General features: G+C 47.6%; 1 protein-coding gene across 2 annotated transcripts in view; it reads right to left on the bottom strand.

Moving 5' to 3' along the window:
* Nucleotides 1-6,020, bottom strand: part of LOC142566709 (oxysterol-binding protein-related protein 6-like) — a 147,555-nt gene extending 141,535 nt beyond the window's left edge. For both annotated transcript variants that reach the window (XM_075677557.1, XM_075677575.1), the window contains exon 1: nt 5,735-6,020. The gene's annotated coding sequence lies outside the window, so the exon portion shown is untranslated. The remainder of the gene's footprint in view (nt 1-5,734) is intronic.
* Between the last annotated feature and the right edge of the window lie 10,122 nt (nt 6,021-16,142).

Below are 16,142 nucleotides of genomic sequence, written 5' to 3' on the forward strand. Positions count from 1 at the left end.
ATCGAACTACATGCCTGCAGCAAGACCATCCTCACCTTTATGGTGCTTGCACAAACCTGAAATACGACTCACCATCCCAGGAATCACGAAGAAAGCTAACATGCCGTCATTTGCCCTGAAGCAGGTCACATTATAGGACTTTTACATGAGGTGCACAGTGGACGCGTACACGTTTACATCGATGGCTCAGTCACATCTGCAAGTGCAGCTGCCGCTGTGGTGATACCAAGAATATCCGTCAAAATACAGCTAAAAGCGTCACATGTATCATCAACGAAAGCTGCGGAACTGGTAGCCCTGCGTGCGGCTCTTCATTTCATTCAGGAAGAACCCCCCCATGCGTGGTCAATCTTCTGTGATTCCAAGGCAGCCCTACAGACTGTACTCTCAGCAATGCGCCATGGATCACATGAACACTACAGCTCGTCGCAGAGATCAGAGAAGTCCACCATCGCATAGTTGACGAAGGACACGATATAATATATCAGTGGTTGCCTAGTCACTGTGACATACATGACAATGATCGAGCCGACGCAGCTGCCCGATCTGCCCATGACGGCGCCAACTGCGTTGCCATTGCTCTTTCGAGGGCCGACGCAGCGAAAAAACTTTCTGCATTTGCACGTGACCTAACATTAGCTCATTGGAATTCCTCCAAATTCACAAGAGCACGCATTCATACCCTGGACCCTAATTTACAGCTCTGTATTAAGCCCGACCTTCCACGACGTAACTGCACCCTTCTAGTCCGTCTATGGCTTGGAGTAGCATTTTCAAATCCGCGCCCCTTTCTTATCGGAATGGCCAACAGCCCACTTTGTGACTTCTGCGGGTGCAACGAAACAATCGCGCACCTCCTTTGTGAGTGCCCTCGCTTCAACTCGCAAACAGCAGCCCTCTCAGCCACCCTAGACCAACTGGACAAGCGCCCAATAACGGAAAACATCCTTGGAAATTGGCCTACGCGAACATCAGCGCAATCCGTTATGAAGGCGCTGATGCGTTATTTAAAAGACACGGGACTTTGTGACAAATTGTGACTGCACACTGTGTGACGGATTAGACGGTGACAGCGCGTAACACGTACTAGGAACGCCTTCACAGACTTCGTGACAGTGCCCACAGAAACAGTTCTGTATCGCGTGTGTGTGTGTGTGTGTGTAGTTTTCTTTTCTTTCTTTATCCTTTTTCTCTCTCTCACCTATCGCATCACTTTGCCCCTCCCCCGGTACAGGGTAGCCAACCGGAAATAATCTCTGGTTAACCTCCATGTCTTTCCTTTACCTCTCTCTCTCTCTCTCTCTCTCTGAATCTCATAATTTGATTTTGACGAGGACTTTGTCGAGTGGCCGAAAATAAGGCCGAAATACATTTTAACCGAGCCTAGTTGAATTAATATCGCGCTCCTCGGCGAAGGAGATTTAGGCACAAATAACCTTAATTGCCATCCGACCAACATACGCACGCCCTAAACACCCAGACACCCAGACACCCAGACAATATATATATATATATATATATATTACTAGTCTGATCTTGATGCGCGATATATATATATATATATATATATATATATATATATATATATATATATATATATATATATATATATATATATATATATATATACACATTACTAGTCTGATCTCGATACGCGGTCCTTTTCCACATTCTCGCTGTTTTGTATCCTCCCAGTACAAGCAAAAATAAAATCACAAAAAGCAACTGCGACGTAAACCACAAGAAGCATCTCAACCCTGCGCGGCGTCTCGTAGCGGCGTATATTTAGAGACATCTCCGGGCTTGGACCTCGGCCAAGCGCGCGCTGCTGCGGGAATCTCGGACGGGGCGGTATTCAACCACTGCGATGAGCACTGCCAGCGCACCCCACCGCGTCTCTGCGTTTCGCCAAAACCGCGCGGACTGCGACAACAAATGCGCTGGCTTTCAGTGCGAAATGTATAGCTTCCATTAAAAAAAGAAAAATAAAAAGAAAGAGAAAAGAAAAGGTGATAAGGGGGATGGCCCTTTGTCCAGTAACCAGTTGCGGAGTCTTTTTATGTAGGTGAATACACACGTGCGCGATGACCAAAATATATGAGGAAACTGCGTGGTAGCTATAGTGAAGTTAGAGGAAACTGTGCAGACATAAAGTGAGAGTGTTTCACTGGGTTACTGCATGACACCCACATCCTAAACAGAAAAAACAGATGTACGCTATCTGTGGTAGCAACGAAGTGACACTGCAGTGACACGAACCTATAGGAATTTGAATGAATGCCACAGTGACAAATGGCAGTTGGAACGAATATTTGGGTGCATGGATGTGAAACGAATCTGATAACAGATAACAAACTCACTAATACGAAGCTTTCGTGCCTTGGTCACTCACGACAATTAATTCGCCGCATTTTCGAGTGCTTCTTTGGGAATTATTCGATTGATAAGTGTTACTTTATTTTCAGGAAAGCAGGTTGCCAACGTATAATCGAGGCGGTCACACTTTATGTTTTACCGGCTGGTTCCCCCGATCAACGTTACGGTATCAGATACAAACGTGATACTTTAGTTCAACTTCTTGATTCTGCAAAATGGCGCATTTCAACCTGATGTTTTAAACACGAGGGTCGATAAATGACCGTACTTAACTGCATAAGTACGTCAGTGGTGATCGTGCCCTACGGCAGACAATCAATTTTAAGAAATTATAGATAAACGATAGCGGGCAGAAACTATAGCACCACCACCACCACCCCCCCACCCCCACCCGGCATCCTCCATCTCGCACACTTAATATATCGTTTTGCCCCAAATTTACAAGGTGAAAAGAACGTAATACGAGGTGACAGTTCCATTCGTACTTTTACACTATGTATACAAGTGGCACGGCCGCTCGATGCAAAGCAAGGTGCGGCCAGCTACGTCGCGCCGCGCACAATAGGCGGGCGCGTCTCGGCCGAGTTTACAGTTGCGACCGCTTTTCTTGGTGAGGGCGCCACTGCTCGGGGATGCTTTCGCGACTTCGCGCCGGGGCTAAGCGGGCGTTGGTTCTCGCGTCAGAACGTGTTTGCCTCGTGCTCTATGCACTAATCTCGTGCTCTTTCGCGTGCGTGTGTGTGAGCAAGACGGTTCGCGTCAGAACGTGTTTGCCTCGTGCGATATGCATCAATCTCGTGCTTTTTCGCGTGCGTGTGTGTGAGCAAGTTTGCCTGTGTTTGCTGTGCGTTGTTAAGGCTCTTCGGTGTGCGTGTGTGCCGTAGCCAGCCTCGTTCATGTGGCGCGATGCCACGCAACTGTTGTGTGCCACTCTGCGACAGAAATTCCAAGAAGGACCCGACTGTGAAATATCACTAGTTCCCCTGCGACTTGGAGCGTCGAGAAGCGTGGCTAAAAAATATCTCTCGCCAAGGAGTGTCGGGAAAAGGAAGCAAGTGGGAACCGAACGATATGTCTCTGGTATGTTCCCTGCACTTTACAGAAAGTGACTACAAAAGGAACACGAAACTTAGGCTCCTGCTTCCGAATGCGGTACCGATCGCGTTTTGCAAATAACCACAGTACCTGCAAAAAGAGAATGTGCAGCCCAAAAAACGCCATCGAAGAAACTTTACTGATCCCACAGTAGTTGAGGCAAGCGATAATTGCGGCAGCTCAGGAGAAAGCCCCAACATCGAAAGTGCCTTGCAGTTTCTCAGCGACGAGGTGGAAGCTCTAGTTCCAGAGACTGTCTTAGAATCATGCTCTGAACGTAGTTTTTCTGTTGACCAGGCCTGCCAAACTACATTAGATATTGTGGACGTCCTAGAACAGTCAAAGAAAGCAGTCAAGAGATTAAAAAAAAAAAGTTGCGCGTTAAGGAGAAGAGTTGAAAAAATTGCAGTCCGAAAGGGACGAAATGAAAAACGGCCTCTTAGTTTATGAAAACAACAACGAAATTCAGTCCTTTGTTCAGGTATTACAAAGAGCGGAAAAAGGAGACAAGCTGCTGTTTTTATCAGCAACCAAGTGGCCACTTCAGAGGAAAAAAAACCTGCCTACAATGAAAGAATCCTGCGGGAATGTGTTTTACGGAAAGCGTGCTCAAATAAAGGGTATGAGCATGTTCGAAGCAGAGGCCTTTTGAAGCTTCGTTAAAAGGGGCGCACTCCTTAGATAACCTCTAGCATCACTCAACATGCTTCGTTTTCATGAGAAACAATCTACTGATGATTATTTGCAATGATAAGCGCTTTTATTTCATCTAAGTTAGTTTGCATTACTTGGGAAACTCTGTACAAGTTCTCCCTATGTAAAGTTCTTACTTTGCGTACGCGTTCACGAGAAGTGAATAAAAGTACTGATAGATTATTTCAAGCAGAACCTCTCGATGGAAGCGCACCGCCCGGTCGTGCATCGTACGGGCAACCGTCACGGATAGCGTTCTTAATACGCCTGAACGCTATCCGTGACGGTTGCCCAGATTTCCACACCTGTGACAATCTGTTGGCGTTTGTGGCGTAATCAGCACTTCCAATGACGGCTTAAAAGATTTTGTCTGCAATTTCCAAATATAAAACGCATTATTTACGCCTTGACTGGAGTGGAGATTGCGTGTGCCGAGGCAGCTGTGAAGGCGCTCCCTATCAGCAGCCATCCCCGAGCGGTGGCGCCGCAGCGGGCGCACGGAGAACTAGGCCTGAGACGCCGTTCAGGCGCGACGCAGCGGGCCGCACCTTGTGCTTTTGGATCGAGCGGCCTTGCAAGTGGAGTGGTTAGTTGCATTGTTCTTTTTCCGTTACCACTGTACAAAAGCAAAAAGAACTAAAGCCAAGCTGCAAAAATACGAGCAAAACACCGAACCATGAATTCTTCACGGCGGTTTGAAAATGTCTCAAAACAGATTTCCAGAGTGATTTCGGTGAGATTGTTTAGGTATTTACCCTATAGGGCGGGCTAGTGGAACGATTCTATTGCTATTCTTAGGCTTTTCGCGTTTCGTCAGTGGTTCCAGCGGCGTTCAGCCAGCGTTACCAGCAGCATCGGCTGATCGCAAGCGGTAAATGATAAGAAAGTGATAACAATCGCTCGATTAATTATTGTCTCGCAATGTCATAGCGGCCCAGAATTACGAAGGAAGAACCCACATGACGAGGTGCTAGCTCTGATTTTGCAGCTCATGCTTGCGTTGACTTTCCGTTCCACTTATAATCACTGAAAAAAAAAAACATAGGGACCGGGCTGGCAAATTCGTTTGTTTCCGCGTTTATTTTCCTTAAACAATCGTGTCACCGCCGTCGTGCGACTCGGAGCACGCAGAGAAGTCTGCTCGCAATGGTCAGACCAAACTCGGAGCGTAAATGCGCGCACCCCCTGTTGCCGAACAAGGCGGCGACAAGGCGAGCGCCTACATCTCACACACTGACAACCCATGATTCGCAAGTCAATGAGTCGTTGCCGCCGCCGTAGAAAGGCGCGCAATTGTCGTAGGGTGAGAAGAGAGGGCACAAAAACTCGAACGTGCCAGCCACTCTTCGCGTTTCTTCGCGGGGCGCGTCGATATTCCGGGGTAAAAACAGCGCCTCCTAATCTCGGGAAGCAAGTTCCCGCCAACGCCGGGGAAGCGGCGAAGCCCTTTCATCCAGGCGCAATAGGGAGAGGTTGGGAGCCCAGCAAAAAACAGCAGCAGCAGCAGACGACAGCCGCCGCAGCCAGACACACTCGGTCTGATTGTTGCCGCCGCGCGCCGCGCACTCACCTGCGTCGTCGTCGTCAAAAAGTGAGCCCGCGATGTGCCGTAATCGGAAATCGAAGTCGCTCTGTGCCGTCAGCGGAGACTACTCTCCGTCGCGTGGCGGGACCGTGCGCGCGCGCCAACTGCTCGAGACGACGCTCAAACTTGGGCTGGCGGCTGCAGCGGGGAAGGCCGCAACCTCGGGGCTCACGGTCGCCACACGGCGGCACCCGTCGGCGACGCGCTCGCTTCGCCGTTCGCGAGCGCGCAACCTTTCCGCGTTCTCTCCGCGCGCCGCCGACGTCCTCGCGCGCGGAGGAGGACGGCCCACCGCGCTGCCGGCGCGCGCAGCTGTGCACGCTGTCTCGGCCACGCTTGGCTGCCGCACGCATCCTATGACATGCCGCCACGGGGTGCTGGCGCTAAGGGACCGTCACTTAAAAGGCCCGCTGAGATTCTGGCGGGTTTCGCCCCCGATCACAGTGCAGGCACGGGGATCGCCAAGCGAAGCTTTGACCTTGCCCAATATACCTGCTTCCACCAGAAATGTTTGGTGGCCGTTTCTTGCACTTCTGTGTTTTTTTTTTTCTTTTGTGCTAAAATAGTTACTGATCTTATATTCAGAATAGGACCTCTTCTACACTTCACAGTGGTGTCACGTGTCAAAAGCACAAGTTACTCAAGCTAGAATATCATTTCCTTTAGACGCTCCCAGAGGCGAGCCATGCGTACCTGCGTTCATACTATCGAATGTTAGCTGGCTCTGGGTGCCTGTTTGGGCCGCCTTGACAAATTGTCGCTGCTGAGGACGTCTGTTGCCGAAGTATATAAATGTGTAAGGGTAAGTCAATAACGTTCTCATCACGTTGAAATAACATTATCTTGGACGAATGGGGGCACCAGATCGTGCGAGCTTATAGCAGCAATATGTTACAATAAATTATGCAGATCCCACGCATTGTGGGAATCGATCTAAGCGGAGCATTCCGTGCTGGATGCTTTGATTGGTGATAATTACCGGTGATGTTGACGGCTAAAGCTTAATTTCTTCAACGCTTAGTCGAACACGAGAGTGGTGAGTTGATGTTAAACATCACCTTGCGTGCACCACTGCTGAGTGTCTGCGTACACAGCGCACACAGGGAAAGGTGCTTTCTTTTGTTGTGCGCTGTCACGACTTTGAGGTGGTCCCGTAGCGCTCGTCACCCGTTTCGTGACAGAGCGTTGGTAGCGAAGACTCCGAGTCAGGCGTCGGTGAGAATAACGAAAGGGGTTTTATACACTACATACAGGCCGTTATACAGGACAAGATAGGATCGGATCGGCACGGGGGCCGAGAGCTAACAGCAAACGCGACTGTTCCCGCTCGGCGACGTCCGGTGAGACTCCAACGCGTGACACATCTCACTCCACTCCAGAGCGGCACTCGCTCCCGGTGGGTCGGTGGATCCGGTTCTCCCGGCGGCGGCGTCGGGGCTTATAAAGCCCCGAGAAACGATTGCCACTCAAACGGCCCAATACAAAGCCAACACTCGACGGTCGTCCGAGAGGTCCAACCAGCGACCGCGCTGGCCACCCGCTTCAATGTTGCCGTGCGCGGTGACCTCTAGGGAAAAGGAAATATGGCGCCGGGCTGTCTAGCACTTTGTTGCACGTTTGAACATGTCGCTTGTCGATTCTTCTCCTCAGGATGCCGCTGCCTGACGGCTCAGCATCTTGACTTGTCAAGGGAGAGTTAGGGCACTGTGCCTTTCGGCGCAACCCCGGGTTTGTCCAAAGGGCGTTCGCAGGATAAATTCTGCATCTTGTAGATTCGGATTGCGGGCTGGTGGTAATGACACAACAGTATCCCCGCCATCAGATAAGGTGCCGAGAAGACGAGATGCCTCCACGTGGCTCGGATGCCAGGCGCGCACGTTCGTCAGGCTCGTCCAAGTTCACGTCCAGTGTCCGGACGCCAGGTAACTTCACGTGCCCAGGTCCCACTCGCCAGGACAGGAGCTCTGCTCACCGCGTTGTCGCCAAGGCACCTCGACCAGCTCCGCTCGGCTCGTTCCTAAGCCCTTGCTTGTCGCCACTGGTCCCGGTTGGTCGTTCTGCAGCTTGCAAAACCGACCGGCAAAAGGCAACACCCAACACGAACAAGTGCCCTCTGTCTCCCGTCAAACACCAGACAAGGCCATAATCCAAATCAACCTAACTAAGTTGCTATCCCCCTTTTTGCTCCCGCTGCAACAAGAGGCAGGTGTACGATCTGGTGCACAAGGCTCAAACAACCATTTTTTTTCAAATTAACAACACACCAAAATATCAGGAACAACTAATAATCAGCAATAATAATGACAAATAGAATGGTCCCCTCGAAATCACTTGGACCGAAAACATACTACTGAGGAAGCTAGTGAGGTCATTCATTTTTTTCGGTGATATTTTCGAGGAATCAGAAGCTGCTTATATTTGCGACCCTGCTTATCCGTGTAGCGCCGGTACAATAAGCCAGATTCCTCGTGAAATGAAACCCTCTTTTTTTTTCACTCCCCGTTTGACGCTCTTCCTCAGATCGGCTATTGAACAGTCATCCTGTTGCTCGCGAATCAGAGTTTCCATTTCAACTGCAGCCAGCTCCTGCCAGCTGGCGAAAACCGGAACGAGTGTAGAGCCCGCTTCACCTAACTGCGGCGTCGTGTACATATTGCGGCTAGCACTGCACGCGTCACTCCCAGTCACTTCCAGGACACGCTCGACCAGGCCAGCCTCCGAGCTCTGCCTCTCCCGTGCCTGCTCGCCACTCAAGTTACCTTGATCAGTCCGTGTGCCGCACCGCTGTTCGCTCACCGACTCAAAGTCAAGTTCCCTCGACAGCTGGCGCGCTTTGGATCGCGTGAGGGCCATGTACGCCACGTCGGCAAAGAATGATTTGCCCTGATCCTTCAGCAGCTGCTCCGAGCTATTTGAGAAGAGGTAGGGAAAGTGCTCCGGGAGGGCGGCAGACACAGCGGCTTCTGTGTTAAGTTTCCCAAACTCTCCTTCAATGATAACCGTTGCGATCGGTAAACAGACATTCTCCTCCTCGGCCACTTGCCGTATTCTAGCGCACTCTCCCGTAAAATCACTCGAGGAGACGATAGACGGGTGGACAACGTCCATAGTTGCTGCAGAGTCCCGAAGTGCTCGGCACTTCTGACCGTTTACCTTAATTCATTCATTCACAGAGTTTAAGAAGTATCGGAATGCTTTAACGACTGAGTTAAGAAAAGCAAAACAGTACTACTATCAGAATCTTTTTGAGAGCATATACAATAATCAGCGACGAATATGGGAGGTTGTAAACTCGCTCACTTCAAGAACAAAAGCTAGGGATAGGATTACGCAGCTCGTAGTTGATGGTAAAACACTCATCGGTGAACGACTAGCTAATACAATGAACACAATTTTGTGGATGCTGGCTCCTACAATACCATGAGCGAAACTGCCCGCGACGACAGTATGCCACTAGACACCATATTGAATCACTCTCTTTTCCTGAAACCTACTGATTCTAGTGAAATTTCAAGTATAATTGGCAAGCTAAAGATAATACATCTCCAGGGGTGGATGAACTTCGTCCAAATGAAATAAAATTAATATCGCCTTTAATATGTGAAGTTCTTAGCTACATAATTAACCTCACTCTAACAACAGGCGTATTTCCTAATCTATTAAAAATCGCCAAAGTCACCGCAATTTTCAAAGGAGGCGATACAAATAATTTGTCTAACTACCGACCTATTTCAGTACTTCCTACAATATCTAAAATATTTGAATGCGTCATTCATGAGAGGCTAGTTTCATTTTTAGAAAATCATCAGGTGATAACTCAATGTCAATATGGCTTTCGCAAGCATCGGTCGACAGAACACGCTCTCGTACACACCAAAGACAGGATAATTGAAAACATGGAATGTAGAAAATATACACTAGGTTTGTTTTTAGACATTCAGAAAGCTTTTGATTCCATACAGTTCGATTTATTACTTAACAAATTATCAAGATACGATGTCAGAGGTATTGTACTAGATCTTCTAGATGGTTATCTGAATGATCGTTATCAGTTGGTGAAAATTAATGATGCGGTATCAACACTCGCGAAGCTAAAACAAGGAGTACCACAAGGATCTATATTGGGCCCATTACTATTTCTTGTCTATATCAATGACATTGTCAAAATTGATAGTTCTGCTGAAACCATAATGTATGTTGATGATACCAATGTCTTTTTCTCTTCACATAACCTACTGACACTTGAATCCTCTGTAAATGACTACCTTGAGCATCTTTCAAACTGGTTAAGCAGAAAGAAGTTAAGATTAAATGCCTAAAAAACAACATATGTCATATTTCGTCCTCCCAACAAACCTCTACACCACAAACTTAACGTGAAATTTGAAAACACCCTCATAAAACAAGTTCAGACACAAAAATTTCTCGGGGTTTGGTTTCAGGAAGACTTGAGCTGGTCAGTGCACGTTAGAAACCTAAGTGTAGATCTTGCCCGCACAGTTGGATGTCTATACAGGATATCTGCGCTCATACCGCTCTGGCTAAAAAAGAACATTTATTATTCACTTTTTTATTCCAAATTAACCTATGGCTTAATGGTTTGGGGCACTACTACGCAATACAATTATACTAAACTTATTACTTTGCAGAAGAAAATTCTGCGCTGTTTTGAACCTTATTGTGGTAATGCACAGGACTTAAGAACCGCTCCTCTGTTTAAGAAACACGGCATCCTAAAGGCTGACCAGTTATATTATTTAAAAGCGCTGCAAGTAATCCATCAGAAGAAACTATACGGAATTATGGACTCTGAAAACGCTGAATACCTATTGAGGCACCGAAAACACCGAACACCAAAAATCCGAACAAATTATGGAAGGCAAGCAATGGCGTATCAAATACCTGCGATCTTAAACAAATTTGAAGGTAAGCTAAACTTTGAATGCAAATTAAAAGCATTTAAAAGCCAACTTAGGGAGCTGTTGTTATCTTGCCAATTTAACTATAGCCAAAATTGAAGTATTTTTCATATTTTACTGTCTTCTTACAAAGGAAGGAAGGAAGGAAGGAAAAAGTGGAGAAGGAAGGCAGGGAGGTTAACCAGTTTTGCCTAACCGGTTTGCTACCCTACACATGGGAGCGGGATGGGGGGGATGAAAGATGGGGAGAAGAGATAGAGGGCACATAACACGGCACACACATCGTTGGTTACAGTCTGTCACTCTTGTGCGGTACGTGACATCACTGTCACAGCCGCTTGTCCAAGCCCGTATCCTTCATAAACCGAAGTAGTTCTCACAAAGGATACATAAAACTCTATATAACACAAAATGACTCTAGCAATTGCTCTTATCTTACTTTTGTGTCGTTTTCAAGCAACATTATTCAGTTTCACTGACAATTATATTTCATTTGTATGTTTTTGTACAACAGCTGTTTGTGCTGATTTATTCAAGTAAATTGCTTAGCGTCCTATTATGTATGATTTGTTATGTGTCATTTGTGTGCAACAGTATATGCAATACGTTTGTGTACAGGTGTCAAATGCTGCGTTTTTTTTTACTTTATTTCCTTTGTTTCTAAGATTTGTGTTGTATCTGTAACCGCTGTAGACTGTTTAGGGTCAGAGGCCTCGTCGATGGTCAGAGGCCATCAGCCTTTAGCTTCTGTCCCTGCATCAGGCTCTGTTTTCGTCTGATGCTGAAATGAAATAAATAAATAAATAAATAAATTTCCTGCATATATGGCTCCAATAGTCGTATGTTTTTGTGAGTTTCCTGTATTGTTGCAAAAGCAATTTTCTCTTGGCAGTTCGCAGCGATGTGCCCTTGCTTTCTGCAATTGTAGCAGGTTAACGGTTTCCGTTTTTCAAAAGAACGCGTCGTATCGTTTCGCTGTTTGGGACCATCGTTATCATTCTGAGATACATTCTGTCCTTCTCTTACAGTTTCTTTGGTAAGGGATTCGTCTTCCCGAAACTCGCGACGTGTGATTTGCTTCCGTTCAAAACCCATCTCTCCTATCTGCTTTTTCTACGCGCACTGCCTTGCTGTGCAAGCTGCGGCGGGTGTAATACTCTTCCGCTAACTCTGCTGCCTTGTTTAGCTTAACCTCCTTTAGCCTATCTTGCAGCCAGAGCCTGACATCCTCATCAATGCAACGGTAGAACTGCTCCAACGCGATGCATTCGACGATCTTGTCGCGGTCGTCGTAAACCTCTTCGCCCTTCAGCCATTCCACCAGGTCGGCTTTTAGACGAAACGCGAAGACAACATTCGACTCCCTGCCCTTTTTTGCATACCGGAACCTCTGCCGGAAAGCTTCGGGCGACAATTTGTACTTCCGCAGTAGCGCTTCCTTCACATCACTGTAGCTCTCAAACGCCTCTTTCGATAAGCAAGTTATTACGTCCGATGCCTCCCCAGGAAGCAAGGCTAACAGATTCTGTGCCCAGAGGGATCGCTCAATGCTATTCCGTTGGCACACGTGCTCAAATTTCACGAGGTATTTGGCCATATCCTCTCCGACGACAAATGGTGGAAGTTGATCGCGAATTCTTGGAACGTTAGAAGTGAGACTAGGCGCCGGCGAGCTATTTCGGGTCTCCAGCTCTTTCATTTTAAGCTCGTGCTCACGACGCTCCTTCTCTTTCCTTTCCTCGCGACGTTCCTTTTCTCTCTTTTCCTCCTTTTCCTCCCCGCGACGTTCCTTTTCTGCCTGCTGCTCCCGACGTTCATTGATATCCGCCCAGGCCTCTTCGGCTTCCTCAGCCGTTACGTCCTCAGTCCTCATGACCTCAAGGATCGCATTCTTTCTTTTAGTTGAGCCCAACTCAATGCCCAACTCCTCACAAATTTGGAGAAGTTCTTTGAACTTGTACTTCTCCATCGTTCACACTGTCCTCCTGCTGTTTACCCTTTTTGAATATACCTGCCGTACGCTACTATAATGCTACTAGTAAGACATCCGCAAGTATTTCACACACTGCCCTGTTTACCCCCTCAGCATCCCCTGGTTTTCAAAACAAACACTCTCACTAGGCTTGAAACACACAAGGTTAACACAATGCAACACCAAATCCTTCCCTAAGCTACTATAACCTGTGTCAGAGAAAGTCTGGTGTTTGAGGTAAACTTCAGGCACTCACCGCGCCGAGGTAGCCGATGCCGGTCAATTCCGTAGCTGCCATCCATTGTTACGACTTTGAGGTGGTCCCGTAACGCTCGTCACCCGTTTCGTGACAGAGCGTTGGTAGCGAAGACTCCGAGTCAGGCGTCGGTGAGAATAACGAAAGGGGTTTTATACACTATATACAGGTCATTATACAGGAGAAGATCGGATCGGATCGGCACGGGGGCCGAGAGCTAACAGCAAACGCGACTGTTCCCGCTCGGCGACGTCCGGTGAGACTCCAACGCGTGACACATGTCACTCCACTCGAGAGCGGCACTCGGCTCCCGGTGGGTCGGTGGATCCGGTTCTCCCGGCGGCGGCGTCGGAGCTTATAAAGCCCCGAGAAACGATTGTCACTCAAACGGCCCAATACAAAGCCAGCACTCGACGGTCGTCCGAGAGGTCCAACCAGCGACCGCGCTGGCCACCCGCTTCAAAGTTGCCATGCGCGGTGACCTCCAGGGAAAAGGAAATATGGCGCCGGGCTGTCTAGCACTTTGTTGCACGTTTGGACATGTCGCTTGCCGATGCTTCTCCTCAGGATGCCGCTGCCTGACGGCTCAGCATCTTGACTTGTCAAGGGAGAGTTAGGGCGCTATGCCTTTCGGCGCAGCCCCGGGTTTGTCCAAAGGGCGTTCGCAGAATAAATTCTGCATCTTGTAGATTCGGATTCCGGGCTGGTGGTAATGGCACAACAGTGCCGTATTTCATAACATCCTAGAGGGTTGAGCATAGTCATTGCCTCACATGGCACATCGCATTGTGGCAGAAGTATTAAACTTGAATTGGATTATGGGGCTGTACGTGCCAAAACCACAATCGGATTATGAGGCATGCCGTATAGTGGCGGACTCCGGATTAATTGAAGTGATGTTCTTTGGGGTCCGGAAATCTAGGTGCACGTTCGTTTTCCATTTCGCCCCCGTCGAAATGCAACTACCGCGGTTATGGGATCAAATCCGCGACTTCTAGCAATGTTGTAGCCGCAACGTTACCACGGCGCGCACAGAAATGTTGATTTGACAGTCGACCACTTCCGTAATGTCGCCTGGACCCTGCAGTGCGCTTTAATTAATGCGACTCTGCTTCTGCACGCCCTGCGTAGTCTGTCCGCTTGAGATATTTACCTGGTGTTTATTTTTCAGAAATAGCAGCAACTTACTGTACCATACCTTGAACTTAATATCCTTGTCAAGCGGGCAAGTTAAGTGCACTTATACGGGGAGTGCACTTTGGGACCTTGAGTGACACCTTAGGCTACGCGGTTCTAAACGGGAAAACCATAGAGTTTCTCACTATAACACCTAGAGGGAAATCTGGAACCACCGTCTATGAGAGTTTCCTAAGGGGTGCTGTGGGGGGGCCGTCATGGGAATGACGGTATGTGTGTTTGCGAGGCTTGTGTTGGCTGTGTTGTAAGAGGCTTCGTCTAAAATGTGGATATGGCTTCACGAATAACGCGTTCCTAAAGTAAAATCTTCATAAAAAATGTTCATGCGCGCACATTTCATCTTCCAATGAAGTTTACTCACTTACAATACATAACCAAGCTAAGAAAAGCAAGAATAGACGACAAACTTTTCCAAAGCGAGCCCGAATCTTGTCGTCTGTTCTCCAACTTTAGCGGCCCGCTGATAACTTTTACATTTTAAATACTTGTACCATAGAGTTTCATATTAGTATACCTAGAGGGAAATCTGGCGCTGCGATCGTTCAACCATCATGGGAATGATGGGAAGTACAGGCTTCGGATTGGCATTCTGTTGACTGGCGAACTAGCCTACAAGTATTTTTTTGGCAGTTTTGGTTTCGCTCCAAGCGCAATTGCTATAACCTATCGCAATTGCTATAACCTATAATTGTGAACCTCTCCTCTTGTCCTTTGTGTTTCTTGACTGGTTTTTTCGTTCAACTATGTACCAACTGGCCCGGGTTTCAACCCTTCTGCTATAGCCTGCAGTGGGACAGTGCAACGCAAAGCTCTCTGCCTTTGTTATGTTGCTAGAAGAGGCGATAGCGCGCTGTGCCAGCGACTGGGACGACGTTTGTGCCGCGGTGTGGTGTCGAAGCCCTGACGAGGAAGCGATGGCATCGTAAACGGTGAAAGAACATGTTTTGAGCATTTGGACCTTGGTTTGTTAAGTCTGTTAGGTTGGCGCTGTAGCATTACGGGCTTTATAAAACTTCAGAATAGGAAAAAGAAGGCACTACTAATACAAGACATAGACAGTTGTACTTCTAGTGGCTTGACAATCAAATTTTATTGAGGGCTTCATTATGCATTGCTCATTTATGTGCTCATTGACCTGCGTATTTTAGGACTTTGAGAACACAAACTCACTTGTGGTAGGAAAGGTTGCTGCTTCCTGGCTGTAGTCTAGTGTCGCAAAATTGGTAAGTGCAAAGCCACGCCATAACGCTTCGGAAGCGGTACGTCAATATAAAATATGATGAAGCATACTCGCAGGAGGCCACTAGCGTCCTAGCAAGCACTGCAGCAGGTGTGTTTAAAAGTACTTGAAAACGTTCAGCAATCGTGACAGCCGACGCAGCCTTTCGAAAGAGCGAGAGAGTTCGCAAGTGCTTCTCGTCTGCGAGAAAAGTCTCGCGTTTGCAGCGAGCAGGCGCCGTAGCAGACGACACTTAATGTAGCATTCCTCTCAAGGGCGCAACACTTTTTCAGAATACAACATTTTTATTTCCATAAATACTTTATAAGTATTTTTATATAAGTACATGCACGGTTGTTATTGCTGTTTCAAAAATAAATAAATAAGTATTCTCTGGCGTTAAATCGGGAACAGTATCGCACAAGAATGCATACCCTGGTGTGCCCTGTTGATAAACCATAGTAAACCATGCTTCCATCTCAAAGTCATACAAAGTTTATGTAGCGTGTTGGACGTTATATAACATACTGCAGAAATAAAATTACATTTTACGCGATAATATTTGAGTATAGCTTTGTTTACTGGTCCGCAAGCAAATGCTACTAGTCTAAAGATCGAAGTCAATCCGAAGCCTGTACTTCCCATCATATCCATGTAGGTTGAGGCAACGCTCATGAGAGCCCCCGTATGTATTTAGATAGGAGCATCCGACCTAATGTTTCTTCTTAGGAGGTGGCCGAGCTGCATTGTGAGCCCCCCCGAACGAAATTTCTGGCTACGCCACTGGCCAGGAAGCAGCAACGTTTCCTACCACGAGTACGTTCGTGTTC

Source organism: Dermacentor variabilis, chromosome 1 (genome assembly GCF_050947875.1).
Source record: "Dermacentor variabilis isolate Ectoservices chromosome 1, ASM5094787v1, whole genome shotgun sequence".
Taxonomy (NCBI): Eukaryota; Metazoa; Arthropoda; class Arachnida; order Ixodida; family Ixodidae; genus Dermacentor; species Dermacentor variabilis.